The sequence below is a fragment of the Colossoma macropomum genome, unplaced genomic scaffold (genome assembly GCF_904425465.1).
Source record: "Colossoma macropomum unplaced genomic scaffold, Colossoma_macropomum, whole genome shotgun sequence".
Lineage (NCBI taxonomy): Eukaryota > Metazoa > Chordata > Actinopteri > Characiformes > Serrasalmidae > Colossoma > Colossoma macropomum.
In genome coordinates, this window is record NW_023494805.1 from 6,439,444 (window position 1) to 6,446,714 (window position 7,271).

At 40.9% G+C, this 7,271-nt stretch overlaps 1 protein-coding gene across 1 annotated transcript in view; it reads right to left on the minus strand.

The window, feature by feature from the left end:
* Nucleotides 1-6,394, minus strand: part of dab1b (DAB adaptor protein 1b) — an 83,165-nt gene extending 76,771 nt beyond the window's left edge. The window contains 1 exon segment of the mRNA XM_036596898.1: nt 6,173-6,394. The gene's annotated coding sequence lies outside the window, so the exon portion shown is untranslated.
* Nucleotides 6,395-7,271: the final 877 nt, after the last annotated feature.

Sequence of the window (7,271 nt, forward strand, 5' to 3'; positions counted from 1 at the left end):
CTTGTAGTCGGTAAAAAACAATGACATGATATAATTAAATGTACTATAAAATAGTCATTTCATGTAAATAGTCCAAAAAAAAACGGTATCAGTTCAGAGTTTGTCATGACGTATATATAAAAACAGTGATTTCACTGCAGCATTTTAAAATAATTAGTGGCCGAATCATCAGGGAGGTCAATCAGCAGGATCATGAGTCAATATTAAGCATAACACATTATAAATAAAATGTATAGCAAAAAACAAAATGTATCAGTCTAGAGTGTCACATTATGCACAGACTAAAGCACATGCACAAGTAAAGGAGGTTGTTATTAATTAACATCAATAATTCATAGAGCACATAGAGTATCTTACTTAAACTGTGAGGTTGTATATATATATATATATATATATATATATATATGTATATATATATGTATGTATTGGATCGGAACAGTATCAGCGGAGACTCAGTATTAAAGTACTTAAATCAGAGTGGACTGGACTGGACATCCCTATAAAATATAGGTAGGTGTAAGTCTTACCTTACCTGAATAATACACCAATTTAACCCCTCAACATTCCAGGTTTATTTCATACAAAGGTTTACTTTTCAGTAACTACAGGGACTTCAGTGTAAACTATTGGAGCTATTCTTAGGTTATAGAAGTGTGTAATAAAACTTTGGGCCTGCCGGTCGGCCCTGACCATTTAAGGGGTTAAACGCCAAATGGCTTGTTAAGGGGTTGAGTAGTTTGGAAATGATTTACCTCCCCAAATGACTGGCTTGAGTCCTTTCAATAGCTCAGTGCTGAGGAATTGATTCGAAAAAGTTTTCATGAGTTTTGTGCGGGACAATCCAATGAAATTGATTTTAGCTATTTTAACATCCGACTTTAGAATGAATAACATGGGCAGCTGCCAAGGCTGCAGTGTGTTTTGCAGAGCTTTATCTCTCACACTGCAGCAGACCTACAAAGTAGCTCATCACTCCGTGGGCCGAGAGGCATTCATATGGCAGCGTGCGTGCCTCTCGGCCGAGCGGCGTCTTAATGATTCATTAGTTCGGCACGCTCGGTCTCCGTTGTGTTGTTACTGGATGTCCGAGAGGAGCAGCGAGTGATTGGTCCTGCAGGAGCGTGCAAGTGGGGGGGCTTGTGGGGCGGAGGGGTAGGGCGTCGTGTCTGAGCGCGAGGGCAGATGATGCTCCCTCTGCGACTCACCCTCCAAACCTCTCTGCCGTGCCAGATGTTGCCAGCCAAGTTCACTGCATCCCGTGCCATCTCCGCTGAGCCTCCGGGAGAAGGGGAATTAACAGACAAAGGCGTCGAACAAAGCGCATGTGCTCATCTCCACCATATGTTTGGGAAACCAGATTTCCACTCCTGATGTGCTTCCAGTTTACGGCTAGAAAGAGCCCCCCAACTCTAATCTCTTACAGCCAGAGTGCACGGCAACAACAATTAAATGTGATCAGTGAGAGAAGTATAGAACATAATTTTTATGAAAATGGATGATTCACAGACCAAGAGCTGTTTTACAAACACGGAAAACAGTGTTTAACCATGTTTAACAATTTGAAAAAAAAAACAAGCCTAAAGTGACCAAATAAGCTATCTTGCCTCCTAACTGTCGATACTAAGAAGCTCCTAATAGAAGACAGAAACAGCTCAAATAAACAAGTCACTCACCGTCGCCCTCTAAAGGTGTTATTAACAAACGTCAAATGAACCAACGTTACTCAGCGCCGCCCTCTAAAGGTGTTATTAACGAACGTCAAATGAACCACGGTTACTCAGCGCCGCCCTCTAAAGGCGTTATTAATGAACGTCAAATGAACCACGGTTACTCGCCATCGCCCTCTACAGGTGTTATTAACTAACGTCAAATGAACCAACTTTACTCGCCGCCACCCTCTATAGGTGTTATTAACAAACGTCAAATGAACCAACGTTACTCGCCGCCGCCCTCTAAAGGTGTTATTAACGAATGTCAAATGAACCAACGTTACTCAGCGCCGCCCTCTAAAGGCGTTATTAACAAACGTCAAATGAACCACGGTTACTCGCCGCCGCCCTCTAAAGGTGTTATTAACGAACGTCAAATGAACCAACGTTACTCGCCGTCACCCTCTAAAGGCGTTATTAACGAACGTCAAATGAACCATGGTTACTCGCCATCGCCCTCTAAAGGCGTTATTAACGAACGTCAAATGAACCACGGTTACTCGCCATCGCCCTCTAAAGGCGTTATTAATGAACATCAAATGAACCACGGTTACTCGCCATCGCCCTCTAAAGGCGTTATTAATGAACGTCAAATGAACCACGGTTACTCGCCATTGCCCTCTAAAGGCGTTATTAACGAAAGTCAAATGAACCAACGTTACTCGCCATCGCCCTCTAAAGGTGTTATTAACGAACATCAAATGAACCACGGTTACTCGCCATCGCCCTCTAAAGGTGTTATTAACGAACATCAAATGAACCACGGTTACTCGCCATCGCCCTCTAAAGGTGTTATTGACGAACGTCAAATGAACCACGGTTACTCGCCATCGCCCTCTAAAGGCGTTATTAACGAAAGTCAAATGAACCAACGTTACTCACCGTCGCCCTCTAAAGGTGTCATTAACAAACGGCAAATAAACCAACGTTACTCAGCGCCGCCCTCTAACGGCGTTATTAACAAACATTACTCACCATCAAATTCTATTTGTGGAAAACAACTGCGGTCAGCTTAAATAACTGCAATCAGCTCAAATAACTGTGACCAGGCTATTATGTAATAACTGCAATGTCCCATTTTCACATAAGGAAATTAATAAAACAACATGAACTCACTCACTATTATGCAATAGTTTGACAGACCTTAGTCCCAAAATACTCACTGACTGAAAAAAACTGCAATTCTGGAAGTTTCTTCCAGTGAACCATGAAAATGCCCCTGCTGGTTGAGCTGGACAGACTCCACTCCATTCTCTTCCAAATCTGAGACTGATGTGTCTCCAGCTTATAGACCCTTAATTATGCTGACCTATTTCTACACAAAAAAGCTTATGATGGATCACTGTATAGCAACATGATCAAACCATGAACTTGACCCACATGTTTAATGAATGAATAGACGGTGTAGAATATCTGATGTTTTGGGGGTTCAAATTTGACGGGAAAACTAAAAATGGACTCAAAGCCTAAATGACTGGTTCTCTTTTAAGGGTCTATTAAATCATAGCCCAAAACGTTGCCACATTTAGATCATATTTAAAACCCTGAGAATTAATTTTCTCCACACTGACATGCGCACACTTAACTCACATCAGTTCAGCTTTATTTCAGGGAGGAATTTGTTTCGGCTCCATCATCTCCGTCACTGATTCTCTGCTGAACCACGAGTAACTAATGAAAACAGCACAGATCCAAATCACACGGAGGTTAACTGAGCATAGAGCCTCATTAATGCAATTAAAGATATCTATGAGGAGAAGTTGTGTTTTGGTCACTGGCTTATTGTAGGGATGCACAATGATATCAGAAACATGCTTTGAAAAATGATCAGCAGTGGACAGATGTTTAGATACTGATACTACGTACTAATACTTACACTAATGCTTATATTATATGGCATATTTATTGTAGTCTTGAAGAGCTGAATGTTTAGGTGAGGCTGGGTTACTATTAGGGATGGGCAATATGATGATATTGTATCATTATCATGATAAATTTTGCCACAATATGCTTTTCTGAGTATATTGTGGATATAATCAGTACTTAAAGAATCTGGACTAACTGCACATTTCACTACAAAGTGAGCATAATTAGGCCTGTTTGATTGGATTTAGTGCAATGCAATTTGTAAAACACTGAATAAAAATCAGTGTAGTCATAGGTTTATTATTATTTCTATTATTATTATTATTATAGTATTTTAATAATATATCCCATTTTGTCTGTTCCAACTTACTAAATCTCAGAAAAACTAAATATCATGATGCATATCATGTATCGTGAGAATGTACTGATGTATCAAGATATAATATTTTTACCATATGGTTGACCCTTAGGTACTTGTACCAACTCCCATATCGGTGCATCCCTACACTCTTAAAAGAGATGGTTCTCCAGATTGATGGAGAATGTGCTATAGATGGTTACATGTAGAACCTTTCTGAAAAGGGTTAGCACCCAAAAAGGGTTTTTCTATTGTTACATGCTTAGCATCATAACAATAGAAGAACTCTTCTGGGTGCTATATAGAACTATTTTCAAAAAGGTTCTACATTTAACCATCTACAGCACATTCTCCATCAATCTGAAGAACCATTTCACCATGCAAAGAACCATTTAGGGTTTTTTGAGTGTTTGTGGTTCTATATAAAACCATTTTCTTTACTAAAGAAACCTTGAGGAACCAGTGTTGATTCAACAGTACACTCTTAAAAATGATTCTTCAAGGGTTCTTTAGTAAAGACAATGTTTCTGTATAGAACCATTAACACTGAAAGAACCCTTTCCATGATTAAAGCGTTCTCTGCGGTGTGAAAGCGTTCTTCAGACTGATAGAGAATGTGCTGTTGATGGTTCTATAGACGATTATATATATATTATATTATATATTATATATATTTTTGAAAAAAAAGGGTTCTGCTATTGTTACAATGTCAAGCTTGTACCAAAAGAAGAACCTTTTTCAAAAAGGTGCTATATAGAAACTTACAGTCACTGTGGTGGTGATAGGAACCAGACGTCCTCCTCTAAAAGCTCCCACACAGAAAGTCAGTACATCAAATGATTATGAATGATGTCCGAGACACTGTTTTATGATAGTTCTGTGATAAAGTTTTGGCTGAAAACTTACTGTGATCAATTATTTATCTATTAATGGTGGAGGGATACAAATGAAGGGTGTTGTGAGGCAAAATAGTCCCCCCCAAGAAAACTTATTTTTCCAGATTTATCACCATCATCCACATAAAAATGTGTATAGAACCATTAACACTCAAGGAACCCTTTGCATGATTAAAGGATTCTTCCTTTAATCCCTCAGAGCAGAGGAGTGCTCTCTGCAGCCCCCCCTTCACCTTCAGACAGCAAAGCCGTTTCTCGGACCCTCACATACGTGTCTGGCTTGTTTGTCGTGGGTTATCTGAGGAGCAACATCATGCAGTTTTACCAGTTCTTCACTTCAGCCTGTGAGTGACTCTATTAGCAGCGTGAGCCATCTGCTCTCACAGCCATTACAGCTCCAAATGATGCAGCTCTCTGACAGAAATGCTGTCCAAAAACTCAAATTAGGACCAAGGGGAAAGTTGACACGGGCTATTTCGCGAATTATATCACAGAAAAGCCATCGTGGAGGCAAAAACGAGCTGAATTCAGAGACCACAGCACCTTCCCAGCATCACAGCATCACATTCAGTCCACAGCAACACATCCATCACCACACTTGGTCAGATAAAACACCAAATATCAACCTGTTAAGCAGCATTCCAGCTTATTTCTGACTCATTTCTGACCAAAACCCGCACTGCAGACATACTGCAGAAGGGGAACTCCACCGATTTTTCAAAATTTCTGAATAAATGAGTGGTAAAAATGTACATTAAGTCATTCAGAGTGGTTTGCTGTGAAATGCTCTGTTTTAGAGAAACTAACACTCACAGTGGTGGTGATAGGAACCAGACGTCCACCTCTAAAAGCTCCCTCACAGAAAGTTACTACATGAAATGGTTATGAATGATGTCTGAGACTCTGTTTTGTGCTAGTTTTGTAATAAAGTTTTGGCCTAAAAGGTACTGTGATCAAGTATTTATCTATTAATGGTGGAGGGATACAAATGAAGGGTGTTGTGAGGCAAAATAGTCCTCCAAGAAAACTTATTTTTCCAGATTTTTCCAGATTTACCACCATCATCAACATAAAAACTCGTGTAGGTTGACTGGTGGTTTTGATAGTAAATGGGTATATTTGCGCTGTGGTCATGGTGACCCCTGGTTCCTATCACCACCACTGTAAAGACATCTGAGTCTGTAAGTTTCTCTACACTGAACCATTTCACACCAAACCACTCTGACTGACTCATCTCAGTCACTAAATTATAGGGGCATTTTGAAAAATGGGTTCCCCTTTCATTTCCGGTCAGTGTGGAGATGAAGGTCTGAACACCTGTAACAGCACCGTGGTCTACTCACCCAGCTGAAGCCCCCTGAGCTCCTCCACAGCCTCGCTTATTCCAAACAAGCCCAGTAACGAGTCCTCCGGGTAAACCTGAGAGGTAGATCCATATTCCGCTCGGGCTGAGGCAGAAGCAGGGCTGGAGCGGATCTCGGAGTGTGTGAGGCAGTGTGTGAGGCAGTATGTGTGTGAGGGACTGTGAGGCTGAGGAAGCTCCGCAGCACCGAGTCCAGCGCAGATGAAGGATCTGCTCGGCAACGGTCGCTCAGTGTGAAGCGAAAACGAGGCGAAAGGGGGCGGGGCAAAGAAGCAGTGGGCGGGGGAGGGGGTGAATGAGAGGAGGAAGGGGCAGAAGGGGCAGCAGGGGGGCAATGGTTGTCCGTCCCAGCACACTTGCCTTATACTGTTGGTTGAGTGTGACAGTCACAAACGTGTATTCAACCGTTTTTATATCATTAATTTAAAAAATCAATTATTTTATTTCATTTTTGATTTTGTTCATTCTCTCTCTCTCTCTCTCTCTCTCTCTCTCTCTGTCTCTCTCTCTCTCTCTCTCTCTTTCTCTCTATCTCTCTCTCTCTGTCTCTCTCTCTCTCTCTCTCTGTCTCTCTCTCTCTCTCTCTCTTTCTCTCTCTCTCTCTGTCTCTCTCTCTCTCTCTCTTTCTCTCTCTCTCTCTCTCTCTCTCTCTGTCTCTCTCTCTCTCTTTCTCTCTATCTCTCTCTCTCTGTCTCTATCTCTCTCTCTCTCTCTCTCTCTCTCTCTCTCTCTCTCTTGCTCTGTTTTTATTCCTTTTTTCTGTAAAGCACTTTGTGAAACCTTTAAAAAAAAAAAAGTTCTATATAAATAAAACTTCAATCAACAAAAATCCCTAAAATGATAGTGTAAAAATTTTTATAAAGCAATAAATGCTACAATAAAAGTATTAAAATCAAATAAGAACTGAAGGAGAACTTCACCAGCTTTCCAGAGTTTCCAGCACCTTCCCAATGTTACAGACTCACACAGTCCATCCACAGAAGCACATCCATCACCATGTATAGTCTGATAAAACTTCGCCCACCGCCGAATATCAACCTGTAAACTAGCATTCAAGCTCCAACTCATTTCTGATGGAG